This window comes from Myotis lucifugus, unplaced genomic scaffold (assembly GCF_000147115.1).
Source record: "Myotis lucifugus unplaced genomic scaffold, Myoluc2.0 scaffold_57, whole genome shotgun sequence".
In the NCBI taxonomy this organism is placed as follows: domain Eukaryota; kingdom Metazoa; phylum Chordata; class Mammalia; order Chiroptera; family Vespertilionidae; genus Myotis; species Myotis lucifugus.
The window spans coordinates 5,827,480-5,842,122 of NW_005871105.1; the positions used below are offsets into that span (position 1 = coordinate 5,827,480).

The 14,643-nt window shown below is 37.3% G+C and overlaps 1 protein-coding gene across 1 annotated transcript in view; it reads left to right on the top strand.

The window, feature by feature from the left end:
- NKAIN2 (sodium/potassium transporting ATPase interacting 2) overlaps window positions 1-14,643 on the top strand; it is a 391,888-nt gene that overhangs the window by 58,934 nt on the left and 318,311 nt on the right. The gene's annotated exons all lie outside the window — the stretch shown is intronic.

Genomic DNA, 14,643 nt, shown 5'->3' on the forward strand with positions numbered 1-14,643 from the left:
TGCGCTGTTCTTAGGTATGTGTATACTTGTTTTTGAGCATGTAGGTTGACTTTATATTTCTAACACAAATGCCTTTACTATTGAAATGATGTAGTTTTTAAATCTCTAAAACCAGCATCCTTCTTCTTTTGGAATGCAGTTAACACCAGGTAAGTCAAATGAGATAATCCATTCAAGGAGGTACCGTATCTGACTTGAGATGCTTGAGTGGTTGCAAACCTGTATTTCTTAATATTAACTTTAAAAGACAGATGGTAAAATGTTCTTCTAGGTATCCCTGTTTAGAACAGAAAGACCCTGCAGAGACGTTGACATTTTAAAACCCCAGAGATGATAACCTGCTTTAAAAGGCAAAATAACTGAGCTATAAAGTCACCAGGAATTACCTTTGCAGGGCTATATATTTTGGGGGGTTGAGTGATGGGGTTAGTAGTAATGCACATTTATAATCTGTCATACAGGAGTTTTTCAGAGTGCTCTGAGCGTTTGCAAGGATGCTTATCTGACTTGATAGAGGCATTTCTATGATTCTAGTTGTGCATGGTCCTCCACACTCTGGCAGCAGACAGTCCTTCCCGAAGATGCTGTGACTAATGAAAAGGGCTTGTTCAGGTAGCTCTTGGAAGGACACAGACAGGGCTGCTGCTGTGTCTGTGTCAGAAAAGCAATAAGCACTTCGCAAGGATTTGAATTCCTTACCCAATTCATACATCCCCGCTGCTCTATAATCCACTTTATTCAAAGAAAGTCCACACTAGAATGACTCTTAATGATATTTTTAATTTTAAATAATCACCTTAAAAATTGGAAGGCATTTATTCAGGCATATTAGCTGTGTAAAATAATCTAGCAGGCCAGTTTGTGTAATATAAAAGGAGAGAGGGAGAGAACGAGAGAGATTTGAGCCAAGCAGGCTGCACAAATATTCTCTGTGTTCACTGCTCCATGTGATAACTGCAGGCACAAAATAAAGCGTGTGATCTTCATGACCTTGGACATGGGCATCGAAACCACAGCAAGGGTACATCCTAAAACATTACAGTTCAAGACAGTTGCAACCCAAATGACTAAGAATTCCTCTAATGCACACAGGCAGGTAATGACTATCCCTTGGCAGTGCAGCAGTTAATAACATTTCTTTTCTTTTCATCTTATAAACCATGCTAGGCTCTGCAGAGCACATGAAAATTTAATATTTTTAACAAATAATCTAAAAGAGAACCATAAAGGGCAAAGTTATAATAGTTACCTGCACCAGGCTTTTCCTCCCCTTCCTCCTCAAAGGGTTTGAGAAAGGAGTATGTGTACCATTTAATTCTGTAGCTTCTGTAACTGCCTCACATCCTTCAAGGAATACAGTGACAGGAGGAAGCAATGGTGATTGAAAAATGTACAGATATATGAAAACTCAAAATGGGACACCTGAAACTGCTGACAATGCTTAGATTACAGAATATAAACAATCTTTTCTCAACCCACCAAAAATAAAATAGTTTGACCATACAAATGGGTCTGTTCGTTTTTGGCTGAGGGAGAAATAATGGGAAATTAAATCAGGGAGGAAATTCTATGGTCTTATATATGTGAAAGAAGTGTGTTTATTTTCATAAACTATTTTGTAAATCATGATTCCTTCACACAATGAATATTAGCAAGGATGTTAAAGCAATCTTTAGTTATCTACTAGAGATTAGAATGTTGTGTGGTCATTTTGCATATGTCTTTTCTATTTGTTGTTTTTTTTTTCTAAACTATTTTCCTTTTACTAATGAGCAAAACTGAGATTAGAGTCATTAACCAACCCAGTGTGTACATTCAGTAATGGAATGGCTTAATTACAAAAATATGGTGCACAAGACTGACCTGTTTGATCTTCAGTTTTCTTTTTCCCATAGTTGTATTTCAAATATATTTCCTTCATTGGAAAATCTGTGCAAATCAATCATTATTCTTAAAATATCAATGGATAAATTTTAATTAGTATCCCCATAGCATTTAATTGATCTAATAGATAAATCTGTTCAAAAGAATAATAGCAACAATGTATCACATTATGCATGCTTATATGTGTGTGTATATATATATGCTTACATGTGTATATATACATATATGTATACATACATATATACACATACACATATACATATACATACATGTATATGCATATATATACTTGTGTATGCTTATATATATAAGTAAAATATTGTAAATAACAGCAATGGTACAAGGGATTAAAGGGAGAAATTAGAATTATTTTGTTAATGTAGGAAACACACTGCACATGAAGTAGTATAGGGCTCTTTAAAAATGGGCTTCGATTACTTATAAATGTTAATTGCAAACTTTAGGGAAACCACTAAAATTTTTTCTTTTAATTGAATATATTGTGGTGACATTGATTAATAAAATTATACACATTGCATGTGTACAGTTTTATAGTACATCACCTGTATATTGCATTGTGTGTTCACCATCCAAATTCAAGTCTCTTTCCATCACCATTTATCCCCTTTATGCCCTCATCTACTTTCCCCCCACCCCCTTTCCCTCTGTAATCACCATAATGTGGCCTGTGTCTATAAATTTTGTTTTGTTTATTGTTTTTGCTTAATCCCTTCACCTTTTTCACGCAGCCCCCAACCGTGCCCTCCCCCCACATCTGTCATTCTGTTCTCTTCATCTATGACTCTGTTTCTATTTTGTTTGTTTCTTTTGTTCATTAGATTCCACATATAAGTGAAATCATATGGTACTTGTCTTTCTCTGACTGGCTTATTTCGCTTAGCATAATATTCTCCAGGTCTATCAAATGCTGTTGCAAAAGGTAAGATTTCCTTTTTTTCCACTGCCGAGTAGTATTGCAATGTGTATATGTACCAGTTGTTTTTTGTGGAGGTTTTTAAATCTACTAATCTACTTATGGGCACTTGGTCAAAGCTAGTATTTCTGATGTGGACTTTGAGAGTCTCTTTTGGAAATCAGAATATTGAGCACTAAACATTTCTTTCTTTTGCCTTCCTACTAAAGCAGTAGTAATTCTCTTTGAGGAAGTGAAGGTGTCACTGACTCACTAGGGAAAGTTTGCAAAATATAAGTATGAAAAAATAAAAGTACAGAGATTAATATTCTGAGACAGACTTCTGGAAATAAAAATAAAGCAGATACAAACATGGTCTAAGCCCGTGGTCAGCAAACAGTGGCTCACAAGCCACATGCGGCTCTTTGGCCCCTTGAGTGTGGCTCTTCCACAAAATACCATGTGCGGGCGCGCACATACAGTGCGATTGAAACTTCGTGGCCCATGCGCAGAAGTCGTTATTTTGTGGAAGAGCCAGTATTTTGTAGAAGAGCCACACTCAAGAGGCCAAAGAGCCGCATGTGGCTCGCAAGTCGCTGTTTGCCAAGCCGCAGTTTGCCGACCACTAGTCTAAGCAATTGCTAGCCTCATTTGTATCTAAAGCTCAGTTTACAGGGATCATTGTAGAACAGGAAATTTTATTCTATGCCCCAAATTTAAACACTCTATTTTGATAGCTTTGTTGTTACAGAGCTATGTAAAAATATAAGGATATGTTTGAATTAAGAACTGCATAGCTTTAAATTTAGAATAATTTAATTGTTAAAAAAATTGAAAACTTACAATTTTTTCAAAAAATCTTGGAATATTTGGTCCACATTAAATGATCTTGTGTGAAGTAGGTCCTTAGATGTTGCAATAGCTGCAGAACTTACTTGGGAATTATGTCCGATTCAGCATGGTCCCCAAGCCCTAGTGTGCTCTCAGTCAGTGATAACCTTATCAAAAGCACCCCTTCGCTGTAAACCACCATCCTAACATGACCCCTGGAACTCATTTCAAAACTAAATTGGAATTGGCAGTTGCCAAATTAGCTTTGGAGGGCAAAATGTCAATTTCTATGTCTGTGGATTCACTCAGGGACAATTGATGCTTTGATGAACTATGGGAAATACAAAAATACAATCCAAGGAATATTAAATAGTGAAATGAATCCATTCCATTTTTTTCTGCTTCTAGCATCTCGGCTTGTTTAGGCAGAAAGAACAAATAAGTGACTGTTTTCCATGCCTTTATATGATGACAGAACAACTCTTAATTCCGTAGTGTACTTAAAATTTACGTTGAAAATACAGTTGCACTTTGGATTAGTAGTTCAGTATACCATAGGTAACCAGGGAGCAATGTTCAGTAAGTACTGGTGTTAGATGTAAAGCAGTACAAAGAAAATGAAACGATGTAAATGTCTTTCCTGATTGAGAATTATATGGAGCAATTTTGAAATATTTAAAGTGATTTACATGCCAACATTACACTTAAGGTGTTACTTTGCCTCCTCCTCTTTAAAGATTTATTTTTGATGTTTTATGAAGCAAAATGTGTGTTCAGCCTGATGCAACCAGCAAAGCAGCTTACAAGGTTAAAAGGAAAAAGATGACTCATTAATAAACAGCTATTTAGAGAATATAATTAGTTTTTTTTCCCCTTCATTAGCGCATGTAGCCTGCTAGAGGAATGAGTCTAATGGCAATTGCAGGACTCCAGGGTCTCACACTCATAGGTAGAATAATATAGAAAACCGAAATAATTAAGTGGTATTTCAAAAAATGTCATCTTTTTTCCAGTGTAAAAACGAGGCATTTTGCAGGGAAGTAGCTGCATTGGCACCATGGGGACACTGTCCCTTTCCCACTCTGACAGGAAAATCCCTAGTGACAGATCCTCCAATCTTATTTGAATCACAAGTGAGAATGAGTTTAGTGATCTCAATTAGTCCCGAGGGGGGACTAATATCACACAATTCGGCACACTCTGCACTTGCTCCCGAAGAGATCTGTCGCTCGCCAGACACTCGGAAGGGCTGTGACCCTCCTGGGGGTACATCTGATACACTGGCTTCATCAGGCAGCCTGCACAACGGATGGACTCCAGCTTTTGCACTCCGATTTTACGAGCACTGAAATTAATCCATTAAGCCTTTTGTATACCCAGACCCCCCACTACTTACTTTTTAACGCATTTATATAGTAAGTTAACTGTGGCATCATGGTGTGCAGCATAATGAGTTCAATTCTTCTTGTCTCTTTGCTTCCTGTTTCCTTCTACTCAATGAAAAAAACAACAACAACAACACAAAAAACAACCAAGATAGCTAAGTTTAATATTGCCAAATAATTAGTGCTGCCGGATATTTTTTCTCTTTAAGGTTTTCCACAGAAAATTTAAAGCCACAAGCACAGTTTTGAAAACAAAGGCAGCAGAATATTATCTAATAGAAATAATGGATGTGACTGTACAGTGCACAAACCATAAAGTATTAATTGGTTATAAAATAATGAGAAAAGAGTATTTCACTGCAGTCTTCTGACGTGGGAAAGGTCGGCCCTCGGTCTGTGACTAATTCCAATGTTTATTAAGAAGGCAAGTCGTGCTCTAACCAGTTTGGCTCCGTGGGTGGAGTGTAGGCCTGTGGACTGAAGGGTCCCAGGTTTGATTCTGGTCAGGGGCATGTACCTTGGTTGCGGGTACATCCCCAGTAGCGGGTGTGCAGGAGGCAGCTGATGGATGTTTCTAATTCTCTATCCCTCTCCCTTTCTCTCTGTAAAAAATCAGTAAAATATATTTTTTAAAAAGAAAAGAAAAAAAGAAGACAAGTTATAGCAACTTTATGGGTTTCTTTTAGAAAAGTGAAAAAAAATAAACCACAATGTAAATGTGATTTTTTAAGGGTTATAACATTTTCCAGGTTTAGATCACTTTCTTTGTGATAAGCATGTTATTTTCTGAATAATTCCATTCTCTTGAGTATTTCATAAGAGCAAAATCTCTCTAAGGGGCACAAGTGACATGATCTCATTTGGAAAACGTTATCGAAGAGTCAAGCTGAAATGCAAATGAGACACAAACCCTAGTATTTTCCTTGACAACTGTGGAATTACTAAATCTGAAGACATGAAGATTGAAAAAGGAGGGGAATAAATAATTGCATATTCAGAGAAAAGGAGAAACCAGTATGGTTTGGATGATAAATTTGTTGGCACAACAAAAAAGCTCTTGTAACAAATTAAAGTAGTATTGATGGAAAAAATATGGCTTCATAATTACATATTCTCACAGGATACTTTGTAATCTAAATCATTACTTGACCATGTTTGGGGCCAAAGTTCAAGTTCTGTTTCCCCCAGAATGTGTTAAAGGCAAAATCAACATGAAAAGACGGTACTGGGAGTAGCACATACCGGCGTGCTGTCTGTGACATCTATCACCCCTCCGATCTCCAGGGTCTGTTCGATCTGTTTATTTTCCCTGAAGCTGTCCACTGGCTTGAGAAGGTGCCTTTCCCAGAGAGAGCAGAGCCAGTCTTTCAAACGCGATAGCATTGCTGTCCTCGGGATTTTTAATGATTTTTGTTTGCTTGCTTATCTTAATTGATAAACTGCCTTATAAGAGAGAAACTCAAGTTTACTTCAAGCTGAAATGTTCTCTTTAGGAGTTCATACTTACATATCTGGGTAAATGAAAAAAAAATGTTAACATGAATTTTCAAAAATCACCATGTGTGATGGCTTTACATTGATTTTTTTGTGTGTTTTCATAGCATAACCTTTGTTTATGTGTCAAAATTATATATCTCAATCACTGGTAAATACCATCATCATTATTCTAATTACTGGTCAGTTTTTTCTCCATGTCTTATTAATATAATGTACCAAAAAACTAAAGAATAGATCATTGTTTCAAATATTAGAGCATTATAGGTTAATTTTCAAGTTGCAATTAACTTAAAATAATGTAAACCAACTCCTAATTGTCCTCAGCTTTCTGAAAAATGCATGGAGTTTGGCCATTATTTTTAGCCGGGTGAGATTTTGAATAGGGTAAGAATAATATGATCTATTTATAAAATTCTACTTATAAAATATTGCCATGACTGTTGTGAAAATATTCTATAGGGGAGGCAAGAGGAGTAAGAGGAAACATAGTTTGCATACTTTCACGTCCAAGTTATAGATGCTTTTGGCTTAGATGGAGGAGACAGCAGGGGAGACAGTAAAAGTTATGCCATTCAAGATCATATCTAGTTAAATTCTCAATATCCGGTGAGGTTAGGGCAACAGGATGCAGGGTGTAGGAATAGAATGATCAGAGTTGACTTACAGGCTTGTAGCCCTAAGCCGTTAGGAGAACTAGGTATTTTCATTTATTGAGCTGCAGGCAGACAGGACAGATTTCGGAAAGGAGGAAGAATATATGTGCAGAACCAGTCGCTCTGTTTGACCTCATTATGTCTGAGCTGCCCATTAGACATCCCAAGCAGTGTTGTCAAGGAGACAGAAGTACACATGAGTCCTGCATTTAAAAGAGGTTTTGAATGGGAAACGTACATTTGAGTCATCAGTATAGAAATGGAAGTGAAAGGCACACAAAAAATAAGATCTCTTAGGGCAGACACAGAGAGAAAGGAGATGGTTAAGGACAGTGCTTTGGGGATCTAAGACTTCATTAGGAAGAGGAGGACCCAGTGAAGGAAACGAGGCAGAGTGGGCTGGAAAGTAGGAAGAAAGGAAGGAGGTGAGTGTCCCACCACTCAGGTTAGAACAAAACAAATAAGATGGAGGGATGATAAATTGTGACAAGAATGAGGATTGAAAACAATACCAAATATGGCAAAGTGGACGTTATTGCTGACTTTAAAAAGAAAGGAATTTCAATAGAGAAATAATAAAGTTTTATTAAATGAGCTGAGATGAGAAAATTGAGAGTGAATAAAGTCAGCTTCTTCAAGGACTGTTGCTGTAAGAAGCAGAGAAGTAGGAGAGCCTTAAGGCAGTCTAGGGAGCTTTGTGCGCTTTTATATGTTTTGTTAAATGCAGATACTGGAGCACATGTTTATGCTGATAAGGAAATCTAATGAGAGGAAGAAACTGATGGAGCAGTGGCCAAGTTCTTGAATAGCTGAGAGGAGATGGGATTCAGGGCTGAACAGCGATGCGGCATCGATACAAGAGGAAAATGCAGAGCCCATGAGTGTAGATGCAGGTCAATTGGTGGATTTGGTAGTGAGACAATAAAGGCATTCTCCTGTAATTGCTTCACTGTGCTTCAGTAAAATCTGGGGCAAGAATCATCAATTTGAGTGATAAAGGGGGAAGGGGTCAGGGTTTTGAGAAACAGGGGAAATTCTTTATGAATGGAGTGAACCATGAGCTTAAACTTAACATTGATTTTTCTAAATAATAATGATGCACAGGTGCTGAGCCATCAACATGGTTGCCAAGTGTTACTTATGAACTATGAGACTCATGGATACTGTAAGCCAACACAACCATTTGCCTGTAACTGTTACAGGATTAGCATCATGCTCTTCTGAACCGATTGAACAAATTAGATTCAGAGAACTGACTACTGAATAAGCTTTAGTATCAATTTTCTGGATTAGTTGCTGGCCACTGAGCACTGACTGGACTCATGCTGGGCTATCCTGATAAGTCTCCTGCCATTCAGTCTCTGGAACTTGGAATAGGATCCTGGGATATTAGTGCTCTGCGCTGAATCTCAAGAGAGCGGACCCGTTCAGGTTCTGTGTTCATCTGGCTTCTCTCTAAATTTAGTCAGTGACAGGACATCTCTTTACATTTAGTCAATGACAGGTACTGTTCAGATTGGTAGAAAATTGGCAAAAAGAAATAAGGAGCCGGATATTTATTTTCCTCTCCCTGTATGTCAGAGGTCCCACCATGACTACATCTCCTCTGTGTTCTGCTGGCCGTACCTGCTGTGGTCCCGATTCTAACAGTGGCCTCCAGGCCTGGGCTCCAATGGCTCTGGTTCCATTCCCCGTCTCCAGCCTAGGATTGATGGTAGCTCTCAGCTGCTGCTATTCTCATTTTTTTCTCAATATTCTCAGGTCACCTCCTCAGTTCTTTCATCATGTATGTAATCAATTCCCTGCCTTATTAATTCAGTTTCCACTTCCTAAAGTGCTTTCTATGTTTCTGATTGGGCCCTAACTGATACAGGTTTTATGTATGGTAAAGATAATGGCACAACAGTTCTGTCTAGGAAAAAGGCAAGATAAGCAGGCTTGGAGAAAGTCTAGGAGTATAAAAATAATTCTCTGATTTCAGAATAGGTAACTACATTTGATTTTCTTTCTATAATGAGAAAATACCTCTAACAGAAGAGAATATGTCCTATATCTTCTTGAAAATTTCAACAAGACGTCCAATGTCAGAGCCACAATGTCAGTTGCACATCAGGAAAGACATTATGAAAGCAACTTGGCTTATCTTTGTGAAATATTATTGAAGCCCATTTATCCTGTAAAAGTTCACTGTCTCGTACCAGAGTCTCTGTTAGTGTTCTTTTTTAATTTAAGGAAATAAATAAAAATTACGGAATAAAATGCCAGAATATTCAATGCGTTTACCAAGTGGAAGAGCAGGGGATCAGGTACTGAAATGGAGGGAGAATTTTACTTGTTAATTTATATGTCTTTTGAAACTATTTTTACACATTTTAACTACCTGCACTTATTACTCACCTAATAAAGTCACAAGAAAGAGACCCTGAGAAGCCTGTTCCATTGTTGGGTGATTAATGCAAAGATGATCAGAAACGAGGTGCAGCTACTGTAGCTACTTGGGTCCTGGTGATTCAGTGATGCAGGGAATTATGCTGCATTCCATTTGTGAGGACCTGACTTCTCTATTTTCACCCATGCTTAGAACTTCCTTAAGAAGTAATATGGAATTGTCAAGCAGCTGCGGTTGAAAGATACACCCCTCTTCCTGCTCCCCTCTTTTGCAGCTAGATGTGAGCATCTAAATAGTTTACAGTAATGGAATACAAACAGAAATATGTGTGTCATCTCACGGAAATGAATTTTAAGTGTGATATTTAGCCTCTTTCCCCTTCTACTGGCTGGATGTGGACAAAGTGAGGAGGTCTTAAGGAGGTTAGTGGGACCACAAGCGGGAAGGAGCCAGGGTTTCTGAGTCACTGTATGGAGCAGAGGTGCCTTAAGTATCATTGGGACTCCTGAGATTCCCAGAGACTGTTTCACAAGGTCTGAAACTATTTTTATAACAACAGTGAAAAAAAATCAGTGATATTAGTAAATGTGACTTTTTGATATTGTATAATGAAATTAGTTAATATTTGGGAGATCTGCATAATTCATCTAACCAATAATTTGCAAATGACTCACCCATGTTACAAATCATTCAGGGTAAAAAAAAAATCCATTCCAAGTGCAAGGCATACAAATGGATTTTAATATAAAAGGTATGAAAGTTCCTTTTATATGGTCCAGATTCCACATCACAACTAACCTTTAAAAAACAACCACTTATTGAGTTTGGGTATAGTATCAAAGAAGACTATCCACTATTATTTGAAATGCTTATAAATATCTGAAAGGACAATAAAGTTGCTCTCTCCCTTGTTTAGTACATTTCATCGTGAGACTATATATTTTTAAGTATATTGCAACCAAAACAACATGTCACAGGAGATTAAATAAGGAAGCAGGTATGGAGTCCTTATGTTGTCCTTTAAGCCAAACATTACAGAGTCACAAAAATATAAAACAATGTCAATATTCTCTCCAAATTTTTGTTTGGGAAATTTTTATGTTTCATAAAAATGTATTATTTATGGTAACATGCAGTGAGTGGGTTTATTACTTAAAAATTAATGCATATTTATAATTTCCTCTGTAAATATTAATAGATATAAAATAGCCTGTGGAAACAAAAGCTTATTAATATTTAAGCATGTAAATAGGTCTTAAGATAAAATTTTTGTGAACCACTGTTGTGGAAGAAAGCTACCTGCTGATCAGGAACTGTTATGGTGCCAGAAATGAACTCTATTGAGCTTGAGGCATTATGTATTTGGGGTCTACCTGTTATATCAGTTAACTATATTCTAACTAATGCACACCCTCAAGATCTCTACCCCACTCCCAAGAATGAGATATCATATATTTAACTGAACTTTTCTGTAGCACTGAGTTAATAGAATTTGAATATCTGCACATCTACCATTAAGAGGAGTAGGTTGATGGTTGCCAAATAATAAAGATCAGCCAAACAGAAAAGTTTTGGAGAACTTTTAAAGATGCTAGTTGCTTATATTCTTCAGGGACAAAAACAATTGAATGTCTCCCTGACATGGGTCAGGAATCTTCATCTGTAAATGTTACTTTTAAGCCACAGATGAGTATTTGCATATGTTAACATTTGAATTATTTGATTCTAAGCTTCCCAGCGCTTTAATATGAAAACACACATTTTGTGCTTATTAACCTCACTGTAAGGCTATCAAAATGACTTCTCTTTGTTTTCAGACACATCAAATTAATCAATCACTTTATTTACAATAATAAACAGTTCAACTGAAACGGTGTATTTGTTTTTAGAGGAATCTTGGACTGCAGATAGTTTGGGGGAATAGTAATTCTTTTTCTCTATTTGTCAGAATTATGATTGAGGTAATGCAGTTACCTTATTCTCTTTGTATTCATATAAAAGGTATAAGACAAATGCTTTACTGTAATCCTATATTCAATCAATACATTATTTCAAAGACTACTGACTGTGGAAAGAAAAAAAAAGTGCAGTTTATATTGTTGATATCTATGATGCATGCTTCCTGTCCAAGAGGGAAAGAAGGAAAATTAATTTATGGGCAATCTATATTTTTATTCATGTTCCAACTTTTCTCTTCCTATCAGATGTAACTGATATCATCAGGAGACAGGCACCTAGCCAAATGGAAACAAATGTGGCTCAACGTCTGCTCTGTCTGAGGGGCCCAGCCCCAATCTGGGACAGTTCTATGTAATATGCTCTCGGCTTAGAGGATTTATCCTGAAGATATTCCTTGATAAGTCTTTTCAAGTCTGTTCAAGCTACACAGTATTGAGGCAGTTCATGTCATATGATTCTCTGTGAGAAGCTCAGAGCTAACGGCAGTGAATGTAAAACAGGGAAGTTTGGGATTTCTCTGTCCTCAATTGTACCCACAGACAGAGTAAACAGAAGAAAATAATGCCCTAATCTATTACAGAGACTAAAAAAGTCCCATATCATGCAATGTCCCAAGGAGAACAACAATATTTATTTCCTGTTACCAATTTCAGATTTCTCTATTTGCATTCATATTGCCAACCTCCGTGTATTTGGAGCGATAACTTAATCATGACTATGTGTTCCACTTAACTGTTGTGAAAGAAAGAGAGCGAGCAACACAATTATGTGTGATCTGTTGCTCATGGCATTGAAATAGCTAATGGTTTTCTGGCATGTTTCCAGAATTGTCCGAAAAGACTTAGATATTTTGCAGTTCATTGGTCCTCACCACAGTCGGTGAGGTAAGTGCTCTTTTTCTCCTCATTGTGCGGGTGAGGAAACTGAAAACTACCAGTTAGTAATTTGCCTGATCTCCTTCTCCCAATTCTGTTGTTCCTCAAACAGAATTGCCATTCAACCCTGTACCTCAAGCCAGAAACTGGGGGATTTGCTTTCACTTCTCTCCCAAGCTTTCTCTCCCTTCACAGTAACCAAGTCATATTAATTTCACCCCCTAATACCATTGCTAGAGATAATGTCCATCCCACAGCTACTGGCTGACATAAATCATCAACTCTCGACTGACCCGCAGATAAACTTTCCCAATTGTTTTCCTGGCTGCCTGTCTGACTCTCTCCAATCCATTTTCAGCACTGGCAACAGGCTGATCTTTCTAAAAGGGCAAATCGTCTAAGGTCATATACCTGCTTGAAACACTTCAGTGGCTCCCTGTTAGCTACAGAATAAAATCAAACTCTCCAGTGTGATATACAAGGCCCTCCACAGCTTGACCTCTGCCTAGCTCTACTTTCATTACTCCCCAGCCTCCCCCACCATTCGCAGCTCCTTGTATTTGCACTCCTCTTGCACTGGATCTGATGGGCATGTCTTTGCTACTCCCTCTGTCTTCATGCCCCTTTATTTTTACTTCTTTTGGCTAAACTCTATTTAACCAGACACTTGGCTCACTGACAGTCTCAAAGAAGGCTTTCTGAGCCTTCTCTCTTATGTTCCCACCCCCATCCACTGCTGTACTTCTAGTACATATTACACACCTATCTCTTGGGTGTGTGGTCTTCACCTCTATCCATGAACTTGCATGAGAAGCCTGGACCATCAGCTAGCTTGGCTCTAACTCTTCCCTTCCCTTATTACCTGAATGATTTGAAGCAATGTATTGTACCGGTATTTATCTGGCTTTTAGTCTTCCCATTAGTAAAATAGGAATATTACACTAACATTAGACAGTGTATATATGAGGTGGTTTTATAGGAGTAACATTCTTAGTTATGGACTCATACAGTGAAATTATTAAATAAACACAAATGATCAATATTAGCTATTCCCTGGGAACATAATATAAATACTTTTTTCCCATTGGATTTTCTTCATATAACTTAACCATTCTCGGAATTTATCTTGTTTATATATGTTAAACATCTGTCTTCTAAGAGGTGCTAATGAAAATTCATGAGAACAGTGAACTTGGCAAACTTGTTCACTATTGTAATTTTATTGCTATCATGTCATCAGCAGTAAATATATGTTATTTGAATAAATGAAAAGAATAAATAGAATATGATGCAACCTAAAAAAGCTGACATGTGTAAGTAATTGAGAAGTATTCAAGTAGAATTAAAGACACATTCAGATATTGCACAAAGTTACTCTGGATCACCTTCACCAAGAATAAACGGTGCTCTACAAGACTATATATGATTATATTGATAATTTGATGTCACTTAATTAAATTGTGTGCCTTTTTATCAGATACATTCAATAGTCTGTACTAATCACAAAAATTATTGAGATGGACAAGGGCTCGTGTGTGAGGGTAGTATTTGCTTTGTGATACATAATTGCTGACAGTGATTTGATTCTTTCTCTCACTTGTTAAATCCTCCTTCTCTTGATTTCTAACTGTAAGCCACTGCTGTTACTAAATGGCCAAGACTGAATCATTTAACTGTAGTTGACCATTTAAAAATAACATCCCTGAAATTGTAAGAATAGAGTCCAGAAGAGACAACTGCTATAGGACATAACATCATGGTGCCAAATATCTGGTCAAGTGAGAAAAGGCTCAACCAGTGGAAAAGGCCTGACACCCGAATATGCTTTCTTGTAGCCAGCTAGGAGGTGTAAAAAGTTCTGTTGCACATTTTTACAGGTCGGCTGTAGAGAAGTCCATCAGTGAAACTGGGCATGTCAGGGAGATGGACGAGGTACTTTGAGAAGCTGTGAAAGAAAATATAAGAGTTCCTTAGCTGCTGACAGCCCTCTCACAATCCCTTGAGGCCATTATTGACCTGCTGGGATGCTTCCTCCCTCTAATATTGCTCTGTACCCATGCAGCCAGTGTCTGTCTCAACAATGCACGATGATAACCACTCTTGTATATTTTTAAACATAAAGATTCCCTGACTTCTGGCCAGACCGATTGCATCACTACCTCCTAACACTGTAAATTTTAATTTTAATTTCTATAGCTAATGTGATCATCAGTCCAGGTCAGTCTTTATATTCCCTTGTTATTCTACTATACCAGTA